The 26,941-nt window shown below is 42.2% G+C and overlaps 1 protein-coding gene and 1 pseudogene across 5 annotated transcripts in view; one reads left to right on the top strand and one right to left on the bottom strand.

Moving 5' to 3' along the window:
- The window catches only part of Otud7a (OTU deubiquitinase 7A), a 323,763-nt gene that overhangs the window by 219,165 nt on the left and 77,657 nt on the right, over positions 1-26,941 (bottom strand). The window lies entirely within an intron of this gene.
- Rpl36-ps8 (ribosomal protein L36, pseudogene) lies at positions 20,519-20,856 on the top strand (annotated as a pseudogene).

The raw sequence follows: 26,941 nt of genomic DNA, 5'->3' as shown, positions 1-26,941 counted from the left end.
TGAATCTGTAGATCGCTTTTGGTAAAATGGCCATTTTTACTATATTAATCCTGCCAATCCATGAGCATGGGAGATCTTTCCATCTTCTGAGGTCTTCTTCAGTTTCTTTCTTCAGTGTCTTGAAGTTCTTATTGTACAGATCTTTTACTTGCTTGGTTAAAGTCACACAGAGGTACTTTATATTATTTGGGTCTATTATGAAGGGTGTCGTTTCCCTAATTTCTTTCTCGGCTTGTTTCTCTTTTGTGTAGAGGAAGGCTACTGATTTATTTGAGTTAATTTTATACCCAGCCACTTTGCTGAAGTTGTTTATCAGCTTTAGTAGTTCTCTGGTGGAACTTTTGGGATCACTTAAATAAACTATCATATCATCTGCAAATAGTGATATTTTGACTTCTTCTTTTCCAATCTGTATCCCCTTGACCTCCTTTTGTTGTCTGATTGCTCTGGCTAGAACTTCAAGAACTATATTGAATAAGTAGGGAGAGAGTGGGCAGCCTTGTCTAGTCCCTGATTTTAGTGGGATTGCTTCAAGTTTCTCTCCATTTAGTTTAATGTTAGCAACTGGTTTGCTGTATATGGCTTTTACTATGTTTAGGTATGGGCCTTGAATTCCTATTCTTTCCAGGACTTTTATCATGAAGGGGTGTTGAATTTTGTCAAATGCTTTCTCAGCATCTAATGAAATGATCATGTGGTTTTGTTCTTTCAGTTTGTTTATATAATGGATCACGTTGATGGTTCTCCGTATATTAAACCATCCCTGCATGCCTGGGATGAAGCCTACTTGATCATGGTGGATGATTGTTTTGATGTGCTCTTGGATTCGGTTTGCCAGAATTTTATTGAGTATTTTTGCGTCGATATTCATAAGGGAAATTGGTCTGAAGTTCTCTTTCTTTGTTGGGTCTTTGTGTGGTTTAGGTATAAGAGTAATTGTGGCTTCATAGAAGAAATTCGGGAGTGATCCATCTGTTTCAATTTTGTGGAATAGTTTGGATAATATTGGTATGAGGTCTTCTATGAAGGTTTGATAGAATTCTGCACTAAACCCATCTGGACCTGGGCTCTTTTTGGTTGGGAGACCTTTAATGACTGCTTCTATTTCCTTAGGAGTTATGGGGTTGTTTAACTGGTTTATCTGTCTCTGATTTAACTTCAGTACCTGATATTTGTCTAGGGAATTGTCCATTTCCTGAAGATTTTCAAGTTTTGTTGAATATAGGCTTTTATAGTAAGATCTGATGATTTTTTTGAATTTCCTCTGAATCTGTAGTTATGTCTCCCTTTTCATTTCTGATTTTGTTAATTTGGACACACTCTCTGGGTCCTCTCGTTAGTCTGGCTAAGGGTTTATCTATCTTGTTGATTTTCTCAAAGAACCAACTTTTGGTTCTGTTGATTCTTTCTATGGTCCTTTTTGTTTCTACTTGGTTGATTTCAGCTCTGAGCTTGATTATTTCCTGCCTTCTACTCCTCCTGGGTGTATTTGCTTCTTTTTGTTCTAGAGCTTTTAGGTGTGCTGTCAAGCTGCTGACATATGCTCTTTCCTGTTTCTTTCTGCAGGCACTCAGCGCTATGAGTTTTCCTCTTAGCACAGCTTTCATTGTGTCCCATAAGTTTGGGTATGTTGTACCTTCATTTTCATTAAATTCTAAAAAGTTTTTAATTTCTTTCTTTATTTCTTCCTTGACTAGGTTATCATTGAGTAGAGCATTGTTCAATTTCCACGTATATGTGGGCATTCTTCCCTTATTGTTATTGAAGACCAGTTTTAGGCCGTGGTGGTCTGATAGCTCGCATGGGATTATTTCTATCTTTCTGTACCTGTTGAGGCCCGTTTTTTGACCAACTATATGGTCAATTTTGGAGAAAGTACCATGAGGAGCTGAGAAGAAGGTATATCCTTTTGCTTTAGGATAGAATGTTCTATAAATATCTGTTAAGTCCATTTGGCTCATGACTTCTCTTAGTCTGTCTACGTCTCTGTGTAATTTCTGTTTCCATGATCTGTCCATTGATGAGAGTGGGGTGTTGAAATCTCCCACTATTATTGTGTGAGGTGCAATGTGTGTTTTGAGCTTTAGTAAGGTTTCTTTTACGTATGTAGGTGCCCTTGTATTTGGGGCATAGATATTTAGGATTGAGAGTTCATCTTGGTGGATTTTTCCTTTGATGAATATGAAGTGTCCTTCCTTATCTTTTTTGATGACTTTTAATTGAAAATTGATTTTATTTGATATTAGAATGGCTACTCCAGCTTGCTTCTTCTGACCATTTGCTTGGAAAGTTGTTTTCCACCCTTTCACTCTGAGGTAGTGTCTGTCTTTGTCTCTGAGGTGTGTTTCCTGTAGGCAGCAGAATGCAGGGTCCTCGTTGCGTATCCAGTTTGTTAATCTATGTCTTTTTATTGGGGAGTTGAGGCCATTGATGTTGAGAGATATTAAGGAATAGTGATTATTGCTTCCTGTTATATTCATATTTCGATGTGAGGTTATGTTTGTGTGCTTTTCTTCTCTTTGTTTTGTTGCCAAGATGATTAGTTTCTTGCTTCTTCTAGGGTATAGCTTGCCTCCTTATGTTGGGCTTTACCATTTATTATCCTTTGTAGTGCTGGATTTGTAGAGAGATATTGTGTAAATTTGGTTTTGTCATGGAATATCTTGGTTTCTCCATCTATGTTAATTGAGAGTTTTGCAGGATACAGTAACCTGGGCTGGCATTTGTGTTCTCTTAGGGTCTGTATGACATCTGTCCAGGATCTTCTGGCCTTCATAGTTTCTGGCGAAAAGTCTGGTGTGATTCTGATAGGTCTGCCTTTATATGTTACTTGACCTTTTTCCCTTACTGCTTTTAATATTCTTTCTTTATTTTGTGCGTTTGGTGTTTTGACTATTATGTGATGGGAGGTGTTTCTTTTTCTGGTCCAATCTATTTGGAGTTCTGTAGGCTTCTTGTATGCCTATGGGTATCTGTTTTTTTAGGTTAGGGAAGTTTTCTTCTATGATTTTGTTGAAGATATTTACTGGTCCTTTGAGCTGGGAGTCTTCACTCTCTTCTATAACTATTTTCCTTAGGTTTGATCTTCTCATTGAGTCCTGGATTTCCTGTATGTTTTGGACCAGTAGCTTTTTCTGCTTTACATTATCTTTGACAGTTGAGTCAATGATTTCTAGGGAATCTTCTGCTCCTGAGATTCTCTCTTCCATCTCTTGTATTCTGTTGGTGAGGCTTCTATCTACAGCTCCTTGTCTCTTCTTTTGATTTTCTATATCCAGGGTTGTTTCCATGTGTTCTTTCTTGATTGCTTCTATTTCCATTTTTAATTCCTTCAACTGTTTGATTGTGTTTTCCTGGAATTCTTTCAGGGATTTTTTTCGATTCCTCTCTGTAGGCTCCTACTTGTTCTCTAAGGGAGTTCTTCACGTCTTTCTTGAAGTCCTCCAGCATCATGATCAAATATGATTTTGAAACTAGATCTTGCTTTTCTGGTGTGTTTGGATATTCCATGTTTATTTTGGTGGGAGAATTGGGCTCTGATGATGCCATGTAGTCTTGGTTTCTGTTGCTTGGGTTCCTGCGCTTGCCTCCCACCATCAGATTATCTCTAGTGTTACTTTGTTCTGCTATTTCTGACAGTGGCTAGACTGTCCTATAAGCCTGTGTGTCAGGAGTGCTGTAGACCTGTTTTCCTGTTTTCTTTCAGCCAGTTATGGGGACAGAGTGTTCTGCTTTCGGGCGTGTAGTTTTTCCTCTCTACAGGTCTTCAGCTGTTCCTGTGGGCCTGTGTCTTGAGTTCACCAGGCAGGTCACTTGCAGGGGAAAAGTTGGTCCTACCTGAGGTTCCGAGGCTCAAGTGTGCTCGTGGGGTACTGCCTATGTCCTCTCCTCGGCGGCAACAACCGAGAAGATCTGCGCCGCTCTTTCCGAGAGCCTCCGTGCACCAGGGTTCCAGATGGCGTTTGGTGTTTTCCTCTGGCGTCTGTATGTGCGCAGAGTGCAGTCTCTTCTGGTTTCCCAGGCGTGTCTGCCTCTCTGTAGTTTTAGCTCTCCCTCCCATGGGATTTGGGTGCAGAGAACTCTTTATCTGGTCTGTTTCCTTCAGGTTCCGGCGGTGTCTCAGGCGCAGGGGTCCTGCCGCTCCTGGGCCCTCCCCTACGGGAACCCAGTGGCCTTATACAGTTTCCTCTTGGGCCAGGGATGTGGGCAGGGGTGGGCAGTGTTGGTGGTCTCCTCCGCTCTGCAGCCTCAGGAGTGCCCACCTGACCAGGCGGTGAGGTCTCTCTCACACGGGGTTTGGGAGCAGAGAGTTGCTGCGGGCTGGGATCCGCAGGTGTGGGACTTCCGGTAAACACAGGAAGTGCCCGGTCCTAGAGGAATTTTGCCTCTGTGTGTCCTGAGTTCACCAGGCAGGTCACTTGCAGGGGAAAAGTTGGTCCTACCTGAGGTTCCGAGGCTCAAGTGTGCTCGTGGGGTACTGCCTAAGTCCTCTCCGCGGCGGCAGCAACCGAGGAGATCTGCGCCGCTCTATCCGGGAGCCTCCGTGCACCAGGGTTCCAGATGGCGTTTGGTGTTTTCCTCTGGCGTCTGGATGTGCGCAGAGTGCAGTCTCTTCTGGTTTCCCAGGCGTGTCTGCCTCTCTGTAGGTTTAGCTCTCCCTCCCACGGGATTTGGGTGCCAGGACGATACCTTTTAATAGTGCCATTTCCCATAGGCCAAGCATATTCAAAGCACCACAGTGACTGATTTCTATTTCATTTTTTCCATCTACTTAGCTCCACCCTGCGCTTCCGCCCTAATTCTCTGGGTCCAGCTGTTCTTTTGATTTACAACTACAGTAGTAATATCAGCACAAGAGACTATAAGAGATAAGAAAATATATTAATCAATTATTTTCCTAATTTTGGGTTTGTTTTAATTTATACATATGCAACGAATACATATGTATTGAAACAACTCCCACATCCTTCAAAGGCATTTTCATTGGTAATGAAAGTTCACATGGACAGTAAATTTCTTTAAGTATTTTGAAGATACAATTGCCTTTTTCTTTTTGCCTTTTCATTATAGATATAATCAGTTGTCATTTTAATGTAGTATTTTAGGTAGTTCTTTTTTCTTATGTATTTGATTTTTTTTTCTGTTTCATCAGTTGTCCGTATTTTCACTATACTATATTTCAGTATTTATTCATTTAAATGTAATTTATTAATGTAATTTTGTGATGCTATGACTCAAAGACAAGGCCTTATACATGTTAGGCTAATGTTCTACCACTGAACTAAAACAAGAACTCAGTGAGGATTTTTAAAATTATTATTATTGTTGTTGTTGTTATTATTATCCTTTAACCTTCTTTTACAGTCCAGTCATTATCCCCCTCCTGGCCTACCCCCTGACAGTTCCTAATCCCATTCCTCCTCTCCCATCTCCAAAAGGATGTCCCCATCCTACCCCTACTCCACCAGACCTCCCCACTCCCTTCAAGTCTCTCCAGGGTTAGGTGCTTCTTCTCTCACTGAGCCAAGACCAGGCAGTCCTCGGCTGTATATGTGTCGGGGGGCCTCATATCAGCTAGTTTATGCTGCCTGTTGATGGCTCCATATCTGAGAGATCTTGGGTGATCCCAGAGATATGTGAGGTGAGAGATCTCAGGACTCAGAGGGAGGACCTTAGATGGAATGCCCAACAGTGGGGAGAGGGAACTTGTAGCGTCTGCCTCCAGTAGAAAGACAGGGCATCAAGTGGAGGGATGGAGTTGCCATCCCAAAGTCAAAAACTCTGACCCAGAATTGTTCCTGCCTAAAAGAACTGCAGGAGGGGCTGGGGATTTAGCTCAGTGGTAGAGCGCTTACCTAGGAAGCGCAAGGCCCTGGGTTCGGTCCCCAGCTCCGAAAAAAAAAAAAAGAACTGCAGGAACAAAAATGAAGAAGAGACTGAGGGAAAGGAGTTCCAGTGACAGGCTCAAATTGGGATCTAGCTCAAGGGGAGGTTCCAAGGCCTGACACTATTACTGATGCTATAGTGTGTGGACAGACAGTAGCCTAGCATGGCTGCCTTCCAAGAGGCCCAACAAGCAACTGACTGAGACAGAGGTAGATACTTACACCCAACCAATGGACAGAAGCTGGGGACCCCTGTGGTTGAATTAGGGAAAGGCTGGGAGAAGCTGAGGAGGAGGGCGGCCTCATAGGAAGACCAGCAGTATCAACTAACCTGGATCCCCAAAATTTCTCAAAAACTCCATTTTAAAGAAAAACCTAAAAGACAACAAAAATCACACTGAGATGAAAAGAGATATTGGTACTATGAGGCAAAAGCAGGTATTATAACCCTGGCCTCTTAAGAGGTAAAGAAAACCACATTGAAAATACTTAAATTAAATTCTTAGAAAAATGTATAAAATATAAATAAGAATCAAATGAAAACTGCATATGCCAATAATTTCAACCCATGAAAGGATGACACCTATTTAGAGTCAGCCACAAGTACACAGTGAGAGAGAGCCTGTCTAGATAAAAACAGTAAGAGCGACAACAAAATAAAACAAAAAGAGTTAAAGCAAAGTTCTAGAGAAAACATCACAGTGTGTTATAAGCAACGAAGATGGCAGGGGAAGGGCAGAGACCCAAGCAGAGATGAGGGAAAAAGCACGGAACATCAACACCCAAGCTGTATGGAGATTACAAACCTTAGAGACCCAACCCCTCAGAGGACTGAAGAGTGGAGGCATGGGGTTCCCAGTAGAGGGGTGGGAATCTGGTGCAAATGCATGTGAGAAACTGTGATACCATTCATAAACTGAGTGAGAGACAAGTTATGGAGGCCAGGGCTTCAGAGAACAGTCCCCCAGCAGCAGAGAAAAAGCCCCAGTCTCAGACAAACTACAACAAACAGCCGAAAAACCAAGACAAGGTAGAAATCCCAAGATTTCAAGAGTGGCCAGGAAAGACTGCTGAACATACACAGGGAGCACCATCTGAACCCAGCCACACGTCTAGAGGGATAAGGAAAGGACCTAACCTACAATTCTGCACTCAGTAATAGAGAGGAGATAAAGGCCTTCTTGGACAAAGGAACTGGGAAAAGGACTCCCTGAAAATGCTCTAGAAGAAGCACTAACAGGAGTTCCTTAAGCAGGCAGGAACTCGGTGAAAAGGGAAGCCTGAAGTTTTAGGCAGTGACATAAATGGTATACTGTGTGTAATATCAGAATCTCCTTATAATTTCCATTAAATACATGTGGTTGTAAGTACAATGGTAACAACATCTGATGGTATTTTTTTTAGTAGTCTTACTTCCTGTTATCCATAGTCAACTGTGGTCTAAAACCACTAAATACAGATTTCTAAGTAACAATTCATACACTTAAAACTGCATCCCATTCTTACTAGCACCATCTACCTAGGATATTAGTCATTCCTTCATTCAGAGTATCCACTAAGTATACACTATCTTCCTTTTAGTTACCTAGTTACATTGGATCTGCTGGTTATATTATATCAGTGTTGGTGTTCAACAACCCATGTATATGTATATGTATATGTATATGTATATGTATATGTATATGTATATGTATATGTATATGTATATGTATATGTATGCCTGACACTATGCCGCACTGCCTCTGAGCTTCATCTCATGATGTAGACATTTTATGAACTTGCATTATCACAAGGGTGAGAAAAATACAATGAAATATTTTGAAAGACAAAGAGAAACTATTCATATAACTGTTACTACAGCATCTTGCTATAACTTCTATTTATGGGTATTCATGTTTATTCCTTACTGTGTCTAATTTAGACATTAAAGTTTATCATGTGCATACAGAGATAAACAGTGTATTTGGGAGTCAGCACTACTAGTCAGAATCTAGCCTCAATGGATTCAGGAGAGACTACTGCAGAAACCTACCACATAGAGAAGGTAAATTGAAGGGTCCCAGACAGTGTGAAGCTTTCTAAATTCTACATTATGTAGTAAAATATCAATCCTACATGGACAGTGAGAAGCTAGCATGAATTATATCTGGTGAAATAACTGCAGTTCATACGAGATGGCAGAGGCGAGAATAGAAAACAGAGCCAGGTGGTGCCTGCACTTATCACAGCACTTGGGAGGTAGAGGCAGGCAAATCTCTATGAGTTTGAGGCCAGCCTGGTCTACACAGTAAGCTCTAAGATATCTGGGACTACATAGAGAGATCCTGTGTTAAAAACAACAAAACAATTTAGAAAAGTTAGACTGGAAAATCAGAAAAGATCTGGGTTTCAATTTGGGAAACAAACTGATAAAAAGGCATAGATGGTTGAATTGGCTGTACAGAAGACAAAGAATCAGCCTCACAACTTTTATGTATAGTGAGATCGGCAGGTCAAAAGGAAATGATGATGAAGACGAACCATGAAGTAACAGTAAAACCAGGGTCAGACCACCTCAATTAATATACAACCTCGACACCAAACACAGCAGGTGTTAGAACAATGGAGCAAGTCCCAGGAACATATGTAATAATGAAAGGGACAGTGCATGAAGGGACATAACAACCAAAAACCAGAGCTTCAAAATCAACTTGGGAAATAGCATAACAGCTTTTTGTAATATTAAACAGACAGTTACACAGCGATCCTGTGGTCTCATTCATCTGAGAGAAATGGAAATGTTAGTTTTTGAGAAAATCTATACAGTAGCATTCATATCTCCAAGTGGTGCCTCTTAAATATCTTTCAAAAAATGAATACACAAACTGCGATATGTGTATATAGTGGCTTACTATTGAGCAATAACAATAAATTTGATAATAAGTTTAAAGTAAAAACACCCCAGATATGACTTATTTATAAAGAGAAAAGGGACATTTTGTCACAGAGTTTGAAGATTTCATTCATGATTGATTGCTCAAATTGCTTTGAACTTGTGCTAAGGCAGCCCACTGTGGTGGAAGCATGTGGCAGTTCAAAATCAATCACTTTATAGTCAGGACCTTGAAGAAAGGGAACAAAGGGGCTAGAGTCCTGCTATCCTTCTCAAGATCATGGCTCATATGACTCATAGACCTCACACAAGACCTCAGCTCTTAAAGTCCTACTCCCTCCTAGTAATGTCATAGTGAGAACCAGACCTCTAGGATACAGGCCTTTAGAGGACATTGACATCCAAACTACAGCAGAAATGAGTTACTGATTCTCACAAAGATATGAGATTTTACAGAAGATATGACTTATTGATTCTCAGAAAGATATAGCCCAAACATCCAGTGCTAAATTAAAGGAGCCAGTCCCAATGCACTTGTCATATTTTGTTTTTGTAAACTTGATACTAATTTAGACAGGCTAAGAAAAAGGGGATCTTAGTTGAGGGACTGCCTTCATCAGACTGGTCTATGGAGCACGACTGGGCAAATTTTTTGATTGCTGATTGATGTGGGAGGACCCAGTCCACTATGGACAGAGCCATACCTGGGAGGGTGGGCCTAGGCTATACAACAAAGGCAGTTGAACAAGTCAGAGAAGCAAGGCATAAACAGTCATCCCAACTAACTTCAGATTTCAGCCTTGTGTACCTTTCCTGATTCCTCTCAGTGATGGATTCTAGCCTAGGTGTTATAAGAGAAAATGAACCCTTTCCTTCACCAAGTTGCTTTTGGTCATGATATTTATCTTAGCAACAGAGAGGAAGGCTGGATAACACTGAATATTATGATTCCACTTACAACAAAGCTATGCAGATTTATAGAACATACAGGTTTAAGAGTAAAGTATGTATTGCTTACCAAGGTCTGGTTGACAGACATTTGTGATGAAACTGTGCTCATGAGTGAATGAACTCAGACATGTATCAAGCTGAGAACACCATACCAACATGTTTTTTTTAAATCTTTATTAACTTGAGTATTTCTTATTTACATTTTGATTGTTATTCCCCTTCCCGGTTTCCGGGTCAACATCCCCCAGCCCCTCCTCCTCCCCTTCTATATGGGCTTCCCCTCCCCAACCTCCCCCCATTACCACCCTCCCCCCAACACCCCACTAGGTGTTTAGTCTTGGCAGGACCAAGGGCTTCCCCTTCCACTGGTGCTCTTACTAGGATGTTCATTGCTACCTATGAGGTCAGAGTCCAGGGTCAGTCCATGTATAGTCTTTGGGTAGTGGCTTAGTCCCTGGAAGCTCTGGTTGCTTGGCATTGTTGTACATATGGGGTCTCGAGCCTCCTTCAAGCTCTTCCAGTCCTTTCTCTGATTCCTTCAACGGAGGTCCTATTCTCAGTTCAGTGGTTTGCTGCTGGCATTCGCCTCTGTATTTGCTGTATTCTGGCTGTGTCTCCCAGGAGCGATCTACATCCGGCTCCTGTCGGTCTGCACTTCTTTGCTTCATCCATCTTGTCTAATTGGATGGCTGTTTATGTATGGGCCACATGTGGGGCAGGCTCTGAATGGGTGTTCCTTCAGTCTCTGTTTTAATCTTTGCCTCTCTCTTCCCTGCCAAGAGTATTCTTGTTCCCCTTTTAAAGAAGGAGTGAAGCATTCGCATTTTGGTCATCCTTTTTGAGTTTCATGTGTTCTGTGCATCTAGGGTAATTCAAGCATTTGGGCTAATAGCCACTTATCAATGAGTGCATACCATGTGTGTTTTTCTGTGATTGGGTTACCTCACTCAGGATGATATTTTCCAGTTCCATCCATTTGTCTATGAATTTCATAAAGTCATTGTTTTTGATAGCTGACCACACCAACATGTTAATTGTACATTGTGCTGAATTTAAAACTGAAAGAAATAAGATTATCAAGTAAGCAAGAAATCAAATACATAAGTTAAGATCCCATTTGAGAAACTAGAAAATGAAAAACACTAAATACAAAACAGGTAGAACAAAGGAAACAATGTTAGAATAGTAGTAAGTGATGACTTGGAAAGCAGAAAAAGAACTACCACAAAATACCAGATCTTGAGGAGAAGACAGAAATTACAAAGAAGATGAGCCACCATCCCAGAACCCACAGATGTGGGAAGTATTTTGTTTGGTATTACGAACAATTGTGTACAAAGTCCAATAACATCTGACCAGGTGTGGTTACTCAGACCTTCAATCCCAGCATTGGGAAGTCAGAATCAGGCAGATCTCTGTAACTTGAGGTTATGCTGGTCTACATAGTAAGCTGTTGGCCAGCTATCTATACACAGTAAAACATTGTCTCAAAAAAAAAAGTCAGAAGGATATACAAATTGAGTTGAGGAGATGGCATAGGGGGTAAAGTCCTTGTCTTTCAAGGATGAGGATCTGAAATTGATCTATTCATTTTCCATTAAAAATAAAAGGTCAGGCATGGTGGTACGTGCTGGTGATCTCAGCGGTGGAGAGACAGAGAAAAACAAGTTTCTGGGGATCACTGGCCAGCCATATTAGCATTCTTGGAGAGCTTCAGTTCAATGACTTTATAAAAAAAAGTGGATAGGAGGAATTCTCAAGATTGCTCTCTGGTCTCTACACACTCATGTGTAGTGCACATGAGTACTTGCACACACAAGAACATGCCCACAAACACACACATATTCAGAAACAATAACAAATACTAAGGCTCAAACAAGATGAAAATGGAAAATCTAAATAGGCCATAACCAGTAAATAAATTGGTTGAGAAATAAAACTCCTTCCCATCCAGTAAAACATGACATAGGGTAAGATGCAACCACTGCCACTCTCTTTCCAGTGGTGTAGGAAAACCATTCATCCCCACAGACACTTGTCCCACAGTAGAGTAAGAACACGATTCAAGACATTCTAGAAAGGCAGGTTTGCCTTCTTATCTTCATCAAAGCTCTCACATGGAAAGAGACCCAGACCAATATCCTCCAGGAACACAGACAAGAGAGAGTCAAAACAGCAGCATACGCCATGACCAACCTGGACTTACTGCAGTGATAGCAACACCAGAATGTCTACCAGCATGACATCCGTGGAAGGCGAGGGAACGAAAGCAAGGGAGAGAGCCTCACGCGGTAACCTCAAAAGACCAAGAAAACCCAAAGGAAGCCTCTGATGGAGCCCATTGTCCTATTTTGTTAAAAACAGCCAACAAACTAAGAGTACAAGGCTGCTTCCTCCTAACTGAAGGCATCCTTGTAAGCCCCACATCTAACACCATGCTGAAAGACAAAAGAGTGAACACAGAACCTTTGGGCAAGAGTGAAGCAAAGATCTCCTGCTCCTGACCCCTGAAGCACCATGTTAGCACCTCCAGCATACAAAATAACAATAGTAATAAACTGAGGGATTCTATATGAGAGAAGAAACCTGACCAGATTGAATGCAAACATTTAAGGAAGGACAGAAACACTTGTGTTTGAGGTGAAAAGGAGGCAGGGGTAAACAGCTAGTGAAGGATCAAAGGAGCATTCCTGGAGAGCTGAGAAGGCTGTCTTATGCTTTGGGGACAGCATTGTTCAAACATACATTTCTTATGTCAATGTTACTAAGCCAAATGGAAGTACTAAGTTGAATCTCAAATCCATATCTATTCATAGTTACTCACCAAACACCCTCTTCCCGCCAAACACCATGAGTATCTACCTAATGGCTCAGGTCACACATGTGGACACATGCTTGCCTCCTTCTCTTTCTTTGTATTCCATACACAGATCACCAAAGGTACCCATGGATTCTATTTTCAAGTCAATCGTGAGCTCAGCTCTACTGATCATCTCCAATATTCTAGCACTTCTCACCTCAGAGAACGAAACAGCACCACAGGGAGCTCTTAAAATGGCCAAGTAGGGAGAGCATCGTCCCCAGCCCCAGATCAACCTGGCTAAGTCCGTCTTCTTAGTAACTTTACAGAATCACTGGTATGGCTTTGATGTCCCTGCACCAGATGTCCCTTGCTAACTAACCTCCTTTTTAGCCTGTCCAACAGGACAAGTCAGCCTCTGATTAGACTCAGAATCTGACAGACTCCCTCCTGCTTTGCAGTGATCCGCCATGCTATCTCACTGCCTGGAACCCCACCAGGCTCTGAAACAACATCTCAGCTGTGAACTTCTCACCTTCCATAACTTTTAATAAAAGCATACTTAGAGTGTTGATTAATTCACCTGCATGCTACCTTCTGCCACCATCCTGGCATTGCTGGTTGGCACTACTGTACCTTTCCTTCACTCCTATGGCTCCTACCTCTTCACAATGCTTGCAGGATGGTGGTATGCATGTATCCCAGTACACAGTGAATACAGGACAAGTTAATAAACAGACATGTCCGAGGCATGCTCAGATTTAATCTACTGGCTTGCTAATGCATTGTTTATACCATGGCTGCCCACGCAGTGAAGGGATGGGGATGCAAAATGATGCAAAAGATCTTCAACCTACAATTTGTCTGGCCTACAAGATATGCAGGGATGACGATTTAGCCAAGCTTTAGGGAATAGCAAGCCAGTGATTGGCCCAGCTTGGGACCCATGGCATGAGAGAGAGCCCATCCCTGTCACTATGTATGATACTCTCCTGTACTTGCAGACAGGAATCTAACATGGCTGTCCTCTGGGAGGCTTTACCAGCAGCTGATGGTAACAAATGCAAAGACCCATTAGCAAAACATTAGAAGAGCCCAGGGAATCTTTTTTTTTTTTTATTAACTTGAGTATTTCTTATATACATTTCGAGTGTTATTCCCTTTCCCGGTTTCCGGGCAAACATTACCCTCCCCCCTCCCCTTCCTTATGGGTGTTCCCCTCCCCATCCTCCCCCCATTGCCGCCCTCCCCTCAACAATCTAGTTCACTGGGGGTTCAGTCTTAGCAGGACCCAGGGCTTCTTCCCCTTCCACTGGTGCTCTTACTAGGATATTCATTGCTACCTATGAGGTCAGAGTCCACGGTCAGTCCATGTATAGTCTTTAGGTAGTGGCTTAGTCCCTGGAAGCTCTGGTTGCTTGGCATTGTTGTACATATGGGGTCTCGAGCCCCTTCAAGCTCTTCCAGTTCTTTCTCTGATTCCTTCAACGGGGGTCCTATTCTCAGTTCAGTGGTTTGCGGCTGGCATTCGCTTCTGTGTTTGCTGTATGCTGGCTGTGTCTCTCAGGAGCGATCTACATCCGGCTCCTGTTGGCCTGCACTTCTTTGCTTCATCCATCTTGTCTAATTGGGTGGCTGTATATGCATGGGCCACATGTGGGACAGGCTCTGAATGGGTGTTCCTTCTGTGTCTGTTTTAATCTTTGCCTCTCTCTTCCCTGCCAAAGGTATTCTTGTTCCCCTTTTAAAGAAGGAGTGAAGCATTCACATTTTGGTCATCCTTCTTGAGTTTCATTTGTTCTAGGCATCTAGGGTAATTCAAGCATTTGGACTAATAGCCACTTATCAATGAGTGCATACCATGTGTGTTTTTCTGTGATTGGGTTACCTCACTCAGGATGATATTTTCCAGTTCCAACCATTTGCCTACGAATTTCATAAAGTCATTGTTTTTGATAGCTGAGTAATATTCCATTGTGTAGATGAACCACATTTTCTGTATCCATTCCTCTGTTGAAGAGCCCAGGGAATCTTATGAAAGAAGGGGAGGAATGATTTGGAGGAGCCAAAGTAAATATATATATATATATATATATATATATATATATATATATGTATATATATATATATATATATATATATATATCAACAGAAAAGAAAAAATGAAAAATAGTGTGACAACGTGGCAGATTGGGGAAACCTAGGAGGGGTTGTGGGAGAGGGAAGAATACAATTAAAATGCATTGCATGGATCGAACCATTCTTATCACCCTGTACAAAGCTTAAGTCAAAGTGGATCAAGGACCTCCACATCAAACCAGATACACTCAAACTAATAGAAGAAAAAGTGGGGAAGAATCTCGAACACATGGGCACTGGAGAAAATTTCCTGAACAAAACACCAATGGCTTATGCTCTAAGATCAAGAATCGACAAATGGGATCTCATAAAACTGCAAAGCTTCTGTAAGGCAAAGGACACTGTTGTTAGGACAAAATGGCAACCAACAGATTGGGAAAAGGTCTTTACCAATCCTGTAACCGATAGAGGGCTTATATTCAAAATATACAAAGAACTCACGAAGTTAGACTGCAGGGAAACAAATAACCCTATTAAAAATGGGGTTCAGAGCTAAACAAAGAATCACAGTTCAGGAATGCTGAACGGCTGAGAAGCACCTAAAGAAATGTTCAACATCTTTAGTCATAAGGGAAATGCAAATCAAAACAACCCTGAGATTCTACCTCACACCAGTCAGAATGGCTAAGATCAAAAACTCTGGTGACAGCAGATGCTGGCGAGGATGCGGAGAAAGAGGAACACTCCTCCATTGTTGGTAGGATTGCAAACTGGTACAACCATTTTGGAAATCAGTCTGGCAGTTCCTCAGAAAATTGGACATTGAACTACCTGAGGACCCAGCTATACCTCTCTTGGGTATATACCCAAAAGATGCTCCAACATATAACAAGCACACATGCTCTACTATGTTCATAGCAGCCTTATTTATAATAGCCAGAAGCTGGAAAGAACCCAGATGTCCTTCAACAGAGGAATGGATACAGAAAATGTGGTACATCTACACAATGGAATACTACTCAGCTATCAAAAACAATGACTTTATGAAATTCATAAGCAAATGGATAGAACTGGAAAATATCATCCTGAGTGAGGCAACCCAATCACAGAAAAAGACACATGGTGTGCACTCATTGATAAGTGGCTATTAGCCCAAATGGTTGAATTACCCTAGATGCACAGAACACATGAAACTCAAGACAGATGATCAAAATGTGAATGCTTCACTCCTTCTTTAAAAGGGGAACAAGAATACCCTTGGCAGGGAATAGGGAGGCAAAGTTTAGAACAGAGGCAGAAGGAACACCCATTCAGAGCCTGCCCCACAGGTGGCCCATACATATACAGCCACCCAATTAGATAAGATAGATGAAGTAAAGAAGTGCAGGCTGACAGGAACCGGATGTAAATCTCTCCTGAGAGACACAGCCAGAATATGGCAAATACATAGGCAAATGCCATCATTAAACCACTGAACTGAGAACGGGACCTCCGTTGAAGGAATCAGAGAAAGGACTGAAAGAGCTGAAGGGGCTAAAGCGGCTGAAGGGGCTTGAGACCCCATATGAACAACAATGCTCACCAACCAGAGCTTCCAGGGACTAAGCCACTACCCAAAGACTATACATGGACTGACCCTGGGCTCCAACCTCATAGGTAGCAATGAATAGCCTAGTAAGAGCACCAGTGGAAGGGGAAGCCCTTGGTCCTGCCAAGATTGAACCCCCAGTGAACGTGATTGTTGTGGGGAGGGTGGTAATGGGGGGAGGATAGGGAGGGGAACACCCAAATATAAGGGGAGGGAGAGGGGTTAGGGGGATGTTGGCCTGGAAACCGGGAAAGGGAATAACAATGGAAATGTAAATAAGAAATACTCAAGTTAATAAAGATGGGAAAAAATGCACTGCATGGAAAAAGTTTAATTAAAAAGTATAAAAGAAATAAAGATATTATGCTGGCTAGTTTTTTTGTTAAGCTGAAAAAAAAAAACTAGGTAGCTTTAAAATCCAGCATTCATTTTAAATTTCATTTTTATTAAATCAAAAAGTTGGAGGGAAGAGACATACATTTGTACTTTTTTATAATTTTTTAACATTTATTTATTATATATAAGTATACCATAGCTGTTTTCAGACACACCAGAAGAGGGCATCCGATCTCATTACAGATGGTTGTGAGCCACCATGTGGTTGCTGGGAATTGAACTCAGGACCTCTGGAAGAGCAGTCAGTGCTCTTAACTGCTGAGCCATCTCTCCAGCACTACATTTGCAATTTTTAAAGCCACCATTACCCAGGTAATGCTAACATTTCGAAAAATAGGGAAACCATCAATACAAAGCTTTTAAAATAAGAACATGAAGTTGTAAACTTTAAAAAAGAGAAATATATTTGAAGAACACATGTATGAAGTTCAAATGGTTACTATAACATCCTTGACAAGCCCCATATATTCAGACCTGCTAAGTTCTAAGGTGAATGAGGTGGGCAGCCACACTGTTTATATGCAATGTGTTAAAGGAGGACTCTGGAATCTAAAGACAGTGATATCATATAAATACTGTCCCAACAACGACAGGTGTTCTCTGTGCTAGTCCAACTTTTTAGGTGATTTCCCTCATTATTGTTGCCAAAGTTTTGCATATATATTCATATATATGAATGAAGTGCTGTGGGTATATCTAGTGTGTAAACAGATAAAGATGAATTCCTCAAACACTTGAGAGACAGCTACTATATCGCAGGTAGGAGCTCTGCTCAACACAGCCTAAAAGAAATGGAAAGTGAGCTGTATTCATGTAGAACCCAGGCTGGCAGTCTGCCCGGCAGAGCAATAGGTTCTTTGACAGAATCATCTGTGGAGACAACACATTCCCCACCAATTCCTCTCCATTGGTTGGCTCACTTGACTACCATAACAAAACATACCACTGGATGTGTGACTTAAATAACAGACATTCCTTTTTCACAGTCATGGAAACGTCTTAGACCGGGACACTGGCAGCTCCCATATGCGATGAGCACCTGCTCTCTAGCTCACAGATGGTACCTACTCCCTGAACCTTTGCAACATAAGTGGGGCAGCAGAATGCTTAGGGTACACTGTATAACCCCACTCACTGGGGCTCTGCCTTCATGACCTGACTGCCTTCACAGCCCTCACCTCCTAACATTAAGGTGAAGACTTTGACATATAATTGTTATAGGAAGCATAGGCACTGGCTCCATTATAACACTGCAAGCCCAGCTTCCATTATCGATCAACAAATAAATTTAGGTGGCTGCATTAATCCTAGTGTTTCAGGGTTTTGTTTTGTTTTGTTTTGTTTTCTCTGCAATTTAACAAGAGCAAGCTAGATGCTGGGGGTTTTTGATATATTAAAATTACTTGGAATACACAAAGTTATGTGGACTGATTTGCATGCTTTGTTTCATTCATATAAACAAAGTCTCCCAGCATCCACAACATACAGACAACAATGAGTTGGTTGGAGGTCAGGGGAGGCAGCTTAGAATTGCCTGATACTTTAAGGACAACAAGAAGGAGAACTGATTCCCAGTACCTGCACTGCATAACTGTCATAATTACTATTTGTATGGGAATGAAAGTAACAGCACAGGGTAAGAGTGAAACAAACAACCGAAAAACAAGCATATGGAGATGGACCTACAGCACCATCAGCCATATGCAACGGAGGGCAGCTTGAATGGCTTCCTTTCTTCCCTAAATAAAACCTCTGAAAGGTGCTCCCCAAAAATAAATTTTGGAATTAGCCTCGGAACACACATGGCTAAATCTACAGAAGTTTGGTCACGTCCTAGATCATACGGACACACACCACAGCAGCAAGTTCACATGAAAATGGCCAGCTGCTCCTGAGTCACAGCAGGGCACGGCACTGTGATGACCCCTGTGGCCATGGTATACCATGATCTATATGTCTGTACCTAGGAGCTTCTGCCAGCTATGGGTTTTTCAATTTGACGATTTCATTTTGATTAATATTTATTAACTATGGATTTCAATCATGTTCAGTAGATCTCACCAAATGTATGCAATGTGCACTGACCATGTTTTCTCTCTTAGCCTCACCTTTTCTCTCCCCTTGTAGCTGTTTCCCATTCCCCATCCACACTTGGGTAGACTGCATTCAGCTTCAACATTTGAGAGGGAGAGGGGGGACATGTGTTTCTAGCTTATTTCACTTAACATACGTGCCTAGTTTCATCCATTTGTTTGTGAAGGCCTCCATTCTGTTCATCCATCCTACTACATTTACATATCACACTTTTTTATCTACATACCTGCTCATGAGCACCTATTCTGATTCCTTACCTTTGCTACTGTGTATAGGGCCCCAATAAACACATGTAGCAGGCACGTATGTGGATACTGATTCTTTTTCAGGAATGGAGTACTTGTTCTATAAATACTCCATCTCTTCATGGCTGGTTTAGACTTCCCTTACCTCTAAGACATGTTAATACCTTCAAAAACTGATGCTCTCCTTCCAGGATAAAAAGGAGATAACAACAACAACAACAACAACAACAACAACAACAACAACACAGCCTGAGGGGATCATTAACGTATATATCACCTGCATGTTATCAAATGTTTTTGACTTGAACTTGTAGCTCTAGAATAAAGCTAAGGATTCTATGTACACTTGCCTATGAGGCTGAGGTAACTCCAGAGGCACGAAAACAGCCAGGAGGTTCCCCCAGTTGAGCTCTTAGTACTCAGCTCTACTCTTTGCCGATCACAACAACTCCTTTCTCCACATGACAGCCAGAGCCTACTCACCACACTCTTTTGCCAAGTTTCTAAAAGCAACCCCAGTTGTCTAGGATCTGAGATAAAACAAAGTGTGTAATGGCTTAAATGTGTGGGGCCAGAAGGTCAAGTAGGAGAGTTAAGGCCTTATGTGGTTGACACAGCCATAAATTTATGAGGCCAAGATTTATTATAGCTGTGAGGAAACAGATTAATATTCCCTCATACCAAAGACAATACCTAAAATAAGGGGTGAAATGGAAAATGTTTCAGTGGAAGGTATTAAAAAACGTTATCCAGAATAACCACAGATTGTGCAAGTAGTCCAAAAACAGGACACAACAGGGACTGAGTTTCCAAATTTATAAGAGGGGCCACTGATGAAGTTATACCAATGGCCCTACCCTCAAAACGGTAGACAAATAAGCCTGTGTGGGTAGAGCAGTAGCTCTTTACTAAAGGTAAATTGAGGGCACGTGAGCTGTTGGTACAAGAGCAGCTGGAGGCTCAACATATAGAAGAGTCTATCAGTCCAAGGAATTCACCTGTTTTTGTTATAAAAAAAGAAGTCAGGAGAATGGAGAATGTTAACAGATTTGAGAACTGTGAATAGAGGAGTCCAACTAATGGATCCATTACAGCCTGGAATTCCTTTGCCTTCTTTACTGGATAACTATGACCTGTAATAGTAAAGCAATCCCAGCTGTCTAGAAGACAATGCCAGCCCCATAAGTTAATTCAGGGAGAAGAGACATTTGTCCTGAAACACCAAAAGCTGGTAGTGCTTTCCCCTTTTAATAGGGCACTGAGATTCTTGGCAATCTATGCGAGGGAGCTAAGACACTTCAACAGAGAGAATGACCTGGATGCATTAACAGTGGGACTACTTGTAAAATGTGTTTACAAAATAGTGATTTTCCTGAAGGAAAGACACAGCAGTAAATAGTAACACCGTGCTCACACTCTCTGCCCTCCACATGCATATCATGTGTACTCCCATATGTATTACATGTTTGCACACATATGTGCATCTATGTTCCTCATGCCTATATTATGGAGAACCTGAAAACACTAAACATCATTTGCTTTTTTCATTAGTGATTTAAGAGTGTCATACACTTCTTCATGTCCGGCTGCCATCAGAGAGCTGCAGCCATGGCCCTGCGCTACCCCATGGCGGTGGGCCTCAACAAAGGCCACAAAGTGACGTAAAACATCAGCAAGCCAAGACACAGCCGCCACAGCCACGGGCGCCTCACCAAGCACACCAAATTCGCGCGAGATATGATCCGGGAGGTGTGCGGCTTCGCGCCCTACGAGCGGCGCGCCATGGAGCTGCTCAAGGTGTCCAAGGACAAGCGAGCACTCAAGTTTATTAAGAAGAGGGTGGGCACACACATCTGCGCCAAGAGACAGAGGGAGGAGCTGAGTAACGTGCTGGCAGCCATGCGGAAGGTGGCGGCCAAGAAGGATTGATGACCCCTCCCCCGATAAAAGATGGTTCTTAAATTTGTGTAAAAAAAAAAAGTGGAAAGGGAATAACACTCGAAATGTATATAAGAAATACTCAAGTTAATAAAAAAAAGTGTCATGCAATATGTTTTGACCATATTCTTACCCTTCTCCCAACTCCTCTCAGATGCACCGCTACTCCACTACCCACCAAACTTTGTCTTTTCCTTAAATCCTTTAAGATTAATTTCTGCTGCCAAAATATTCTGGAATATGTCATCTTCTACCAGTGCATAATCACTCTTCAAATAAACTGATGTTCCCTCCCCCAGCAGCTAACAACTGCCAATAGCTTCATGGTTAAGAGTGGGATTATGTGCCGACTCCTTTCTCCACGCTAAGATTAGGTCTTATCAGATCTACACAGGTCTGGTGCATGCTTCTGCACCCACTGTTAGCCATATGTGCAGTTCTGCTGTGTTTAGAAGATAATGTTTGCTGGGAGTCATCCACCACTTTTGGCTCGTACACTCCTGCTCACTCACTTTCCTGCAATGATCCTTGAATCATGGAGATGACAGGAGGAGTATATGGATCTTCCTTTTATGGCTTACCTCTCTGCTGTCTCTTGTTCTCTGCACTTTGGTCAGTTGGGGTCACTTGTTAAATCACTATTTATTAAAAACAGAAGCTTCTCAGATGAGAGCTGAGAGATGATGATGTGTTATTAGGAGTTGGTTTAATACTATGTCCACTTGATAGCATAATAGCAGTAGGTGCTTCCCTAGGGACTATGAACTGTCTAGCTATAGGTTCTTGGTCCAATATGGTGCCAGGTATTTCATCTTGTAAAGTGGAATTAAGTTAAGTCAGAAGGCGGTTGATTACTCCTATGACGTTCATGTCACTACTCCACTAAGGAGCATGTCTTATCAAGTCGGTCATTACTGTCGCTTTCTAGGTTCACATCTTGGAATGATTGGTGATCACTTTAATCCTCCAATAGCTTGCATAGCACCTTATAGCACTAAGAAAGGTAACCAGGAGAGATGAAGTTTCCGTAGATTTTGTCATGCTCTATGACTCAACTATATGGTATCTTCAGCAGTAGGGAAAGCATTCATCCAGTTCCGGAGGGCTACCAGGAGGAGTGCAATAGCATGCAATGTTGGAAGGTCAAAGGAGCTTCACTGACAAACACTATACCCCATGAGAATTAAGCTACTTCTGACACTGGGATTTTTATTTGTTAGTCGTTATGTCTAGTAGGGGCATTGTTGTCTTTTACAAGGTGACTCTATATTAATATTCTCTCTCTCTCTCTCTCTCTCTCTCTCTCTCTCTCTCTCTCTCTCTCTCTCTCCCCGCCCCCCCCGTCCCTTCTGTGAGTGTGTTTTCCAAATGTTTTTTCCAAAAGGCCTTTATTTTCTGTCTCAAAGATTCAACTGCTTAAAAATTAATATTTATATATAAAATTATATAGACCAATTATATAGACCAATACATCATTCCAAATAACAAAAGGCACTCACTCATCCATTCACTCCTCAGTAACCACACTACGGACATTATACTAGGTACTCAATGCATGCAAAGAAATAAAGATTCTTGCCACAGCATTGGCTTCCTCATAGCAGATAAGAATATACAAGCAGCAAAAAAGAGTGTATGAGCGTGTCCTTCAGAAGTGGATCTGGCTGCTAAGCAGGAGAGTAGGGAGGTCTGCACAGAGGCTAGCTTTGAAATTAGAGAGCCTTACAGAGAAAAATACATTTGTGTTGGAGCTTGAAGAAGGGGTTATGGTCAACTGCCAGAGATCTAGGAAGAAACCCATTCTTAGGATTTTTCCTTTTGAGCAAAATGTATGAGTTTTTTTCCTTCCATAGAAGGAGGGAAGCACTATCCCAGTCTTTGGAGGATTTCCTTGGTTTTTCAATTCAGCATTTTGGGTTCTGCCTGAAGAGTTCTGAGCAGAGATCTAGGGTGAATCACTCACACAATAAGCCACCTGTGGAGAGGCTAAGGTGGGATCCTGGTTTGTATGAAAATTCTGCAGCCTGAAGTGGTAGGCAGAGCAGAAAGGGAGGAAACTCAGGGATTTGGAATGGTGGGGATTAAAACAAACAAACAAACAAACAAACAAACAAACAAACACCAAACACCAAGAGATCTTTTCTTGCCTCTGGCTTGTGTCCTGCCTGGAAGGCAAGCTCCTGGGGGGCTATGCGCCTGAAGAACCCCCTAGTTGAGTCAATTTAGAAAATAAGCAGTTCTTAGATACAGAAGTTTTAATGGTTGTGTCTAAGGGACACCTAAGGGATCTGAGTCTCTCTGCTGAGCTGTAGAGGAAGAGATTTGCTGGGGCTTAAAGGAGACCTGTACAGAGAGAGAGAAAGCCCAAAAAATGTTATGGCTAGAAAGATAGACTTGGAGAAAACAGGAGAGAGGGAGGGTTAGACACACAGATACCCTCCCCCCCCACAGAAATGCACATGTGCGCGTGCATACACACACTGAGGAAGGGGGTTCAAGGGGAGAAGGATACTGATTAGATGAATTACAAGTATCACATCCAAAGAACTCAGGGGTCACCTGAATCCTGGTTACAAGGAGGCCCTGTAGGAGTTCCATAGGTCAGCATGGGTGCTCTACAGTACCAATATTCATAAAGCACACCGAAAATGAGAATGGATAAATTATAAGAGAAAGGCTTATTTTGGCTCACTGTTACAGAGGCTGGAAAGTGGAAGCAACACTCTTAAAGGAGGAGATTCTGTAGGCACAGGGCAATTATAGTGCCTTCTGATCGCTTCAAAACAAAATGATGTATTAATTACAAAACAAATAAAGGACAATGAAGGGCACAATTAGTACAGATGGCTAATTATTTTTCTCTGTTTTCCTAAGACAACAGTAGAGATGGGTAAGGCAGGATGCACACCAGATGCTGCAGTGAGCCCAGCAGGCAGATGCCGGATCCTGTGTTCATCCTGAATATAGGGACATAGACAACTCCTATATATGACACAGCTAAGCTTCCAAATACGCATTTATACCTTTTCTCAACTGCTCCCTTGAGGATTCGGATAGAGCTTCTGGTGTACTTAAAATATTTCTGTGAGTTTTGATCTTTGGGTATTTATATTTGAAATATACCCGTTGGTCTTTGATTAAAAACTGCTTCTCTCACCTCGAGTTTACAGCAGCCGTTCTTTTCTTTCCTTTTTAAATGTAAGATGTACAGAATAATGTTTCGCACCATTTTTTCCATCTGTTTCTTGGAGCACACAATGGGTCTTGCCCATTCCTTTTCTGCTTCTGTAGTAGAAGGGCAAAGAGATCACCCTGACTCTGGCTTACAACCTGGCAGGATCCTGCCCCTGCCTGGAGCACTACCTCAAGAATATGCCACATTTCAAACACTGTCAGAGATGTTGTATAAACCTGCCTATTAGTTGCACTGTCACCGTGACAACGCTAGAGAAAAACAGTCTGAAAGGAGGAAAGATGTATTTCTGGCTCCCAGTTTTAGAGGTGTCAGCCTGCCATGGTGGACACCATATTTTGGTTTCTTTTGTTGTTATTGTGACTGAATGCCCAACTGAAACAGGTTGGAGGAGAAATTTTTATTTGGCTGTCAGTTTAAGGGGCTCATCCTGTAATGTCTGGAAAGGCATGGTGGTAGCCAGCTTGCTCACATCTGGGCAGGAAAGGCAAGGAAGGGGCAGAGAAAGGCAAGTGCTGGTGTCCAGTTCACCCCAACCCAATTCTGAGACAGGGTCTCATATATCCGAGGCTGGACTCAAACTCATCTTGATCATCTTGTTTTTACCTCTCAAATCTTAAAATTAGGGGCCTGTGCCACCACATCTGGTTTTACTCAGTGCTAGGGAGTGAACCCAAAGGTTTCATGGATGCTAGCCAAGTTCTCTATCAACCAAACTAATGCTACAGCCCTGCCCTCCCTCACTCTATTCAGTCTGGAATTCCAGTCCATGTGATGGTCACTCCCATTCTTAGCTAGGCAGGGAAGAGAGATGCTGCACTCTCCCTTACCCCCTTTATTCTATGTAGTTGCCCCAGCATATAGGACCAGTCTTCCCCTATTAATACTCTATGAATATGCCTTCAACAGCCCCTGAGAAGCATGTTATCAATCTTCTATGCACTGCTCAAGCTAATAAAACTAAATGAGAAGATTAAGCACCAAAGTACCTCATTTCGACAACAGATTAGCCATAGGACCTGGGACAAATAATACAATTGGATGTGACTCCACTTCCTAATCTGTAAAATGGGATGTTTCACCTTTTCTCATAGAGGTATTCCTTTGATTAAACAATACATCTAAAACCTACACAATAGTGTATAGTATATGATAAGCACTGAATTAATATTCACAACTATAGTGCTGCAGAATTGGCTCAGCACTGAAGAGCACTTGTTGCTCTTCCTGGAGACCAAAGTTCAGTTCCCAGCACCACATCAGATAGCTCACAACTGACTGTAACTCCAGCTCCCAGCAAATGCAGTACAGATGGGCACAGACACCCCTACTCACACACACACACACTCACACAAACACACACACACACACACACACAGACAGAGACAGAGAGAGACAGAGACAGACAGAGAAAGACAGACAGACAGAGACAGAGAGAGAAACGGGCAGCTAGACACACACACATACCTAAAAGTAAAATTAAATTGCTTTTTGAAAGTGTCTGCAACCATTGTTACACATGGTACATGCTACTGAGGGGCAGTACGTGCTCTCTGTCCTTCAACGGTGCTTCTTATTAGGTTTGCCGTGACTTTTAAGACGCAGAAGATGCAGACATGGATGGTGATTTCTGGAACTGAGCCCTAATGACAAGTAATCAGGCTATGAGGATGGAGCAAAGAATGAATGCTGCGACCAAGGAAAGGCATGTATCCTTGCGGCACGAGTGGCTTGTCACGAAGCGGGTCTGTGCCTTCTCCTTTCTTACACTCTTGCTCTGCTGTGGTCCTGCCTCCTGTTAGAGGGTGACACAGAGCGACCATCACTGGATGCTAGCCTCATGGTGGTGTGGTCTCCCAGACTTCGGGACTGTGATCCAAAAAGCTTACATAACAGAAAGGGAACTAAGATGTGGCCCAAACCTGGTAGCCAGTCAACAAAGAGGATGGGTCATAAGCTCTATGTCACACGAAAAGTGTGTTGTTATACTGTAATTGTAATCAACTACTTTACACACTCATGTCATAATTCTAATTCATTCCACAATGCAAGACACAGAATAGCATTCAAGAATTAATTTTCATTCTCTTTCCCTTCCCTTGAAACTTACTAGATTCCCAAATCTGATGGAGCAGGAATGTTTAAATGGGGCAGAGGACAGGACGACAGAGTAAAGCAGAGGTTATAAGGAGGAATGACTGACACTAAGACACTAAGGGCTTTTGAAATGCCATCCAAAAAACTATAACTATGGACTCTTTAAATGAAGTTATCCTATAATAGAGGGAAAATATCTCTCCCAAGATACCAAATGACAGGCCCAATACCAGGCAAGGTTGGCCTCTCTTTGAGGTCTTGTCAGTGGCACCCATAGATCCCACACATATGATAGGCTATTTCCACTGTTTTGGTTACCCTCTAGAACTTGAAGGTAAGACCCTGTTGCTGAAGATACCATATACTTGAGTCATGGGACATGGAGAAAACAAGATGGTACTGACTTGGAAACTTCAGGCCTCCTGGTTAGCTTTCATAGTGCTACAAGGATCTGTGTTCACTGCTAAGGAGGAAAGTAATCAACAAGGTTACCCAGATATTAGCTCTGCAAACTATAATAATGACTGGCCTGGCAAAATATGCCCGCTGGTGCAATGCTGGCATGAACATTATGGGAGAAACTGGTGGTTGAGAAATGTCCCTCCTAGGCTGCAATATTTGAATGTTCAGTCCCCATTGGGTGTCAGTGTGTGGCAGGGTTAGGAAGAAGTATGTCACTGCGGGTGTGCCTTGAGAGTTGAGAGCCCTATGGCTCTCCCAGATCTCTGTACTTTGTGCCTGCAGATAATAATACAAGCTCTCAGCTTCCTGATCCCGACACCATGCCTCTGTCTGCAGCCAGG

This window comes from Rattus norvegicus, chromosome 1 (genome assembly GCF_036323735.1).
Source record: "Rattus norvegicus strain BN/NHsdMcwi chromosome 1, GRCr8, whole genome shotgun sequence".
Taxonomy (NCBI): Eukaryota; Metazoa; Chordata; class Mammalia; order Rodentia; family Muridae; genus Rattus; species Rattus norvegicus.
Note: the sequence above shows the minus strand (reverse complement) of the source record. Positions and strands in the feature narration are given on the sequence as shown.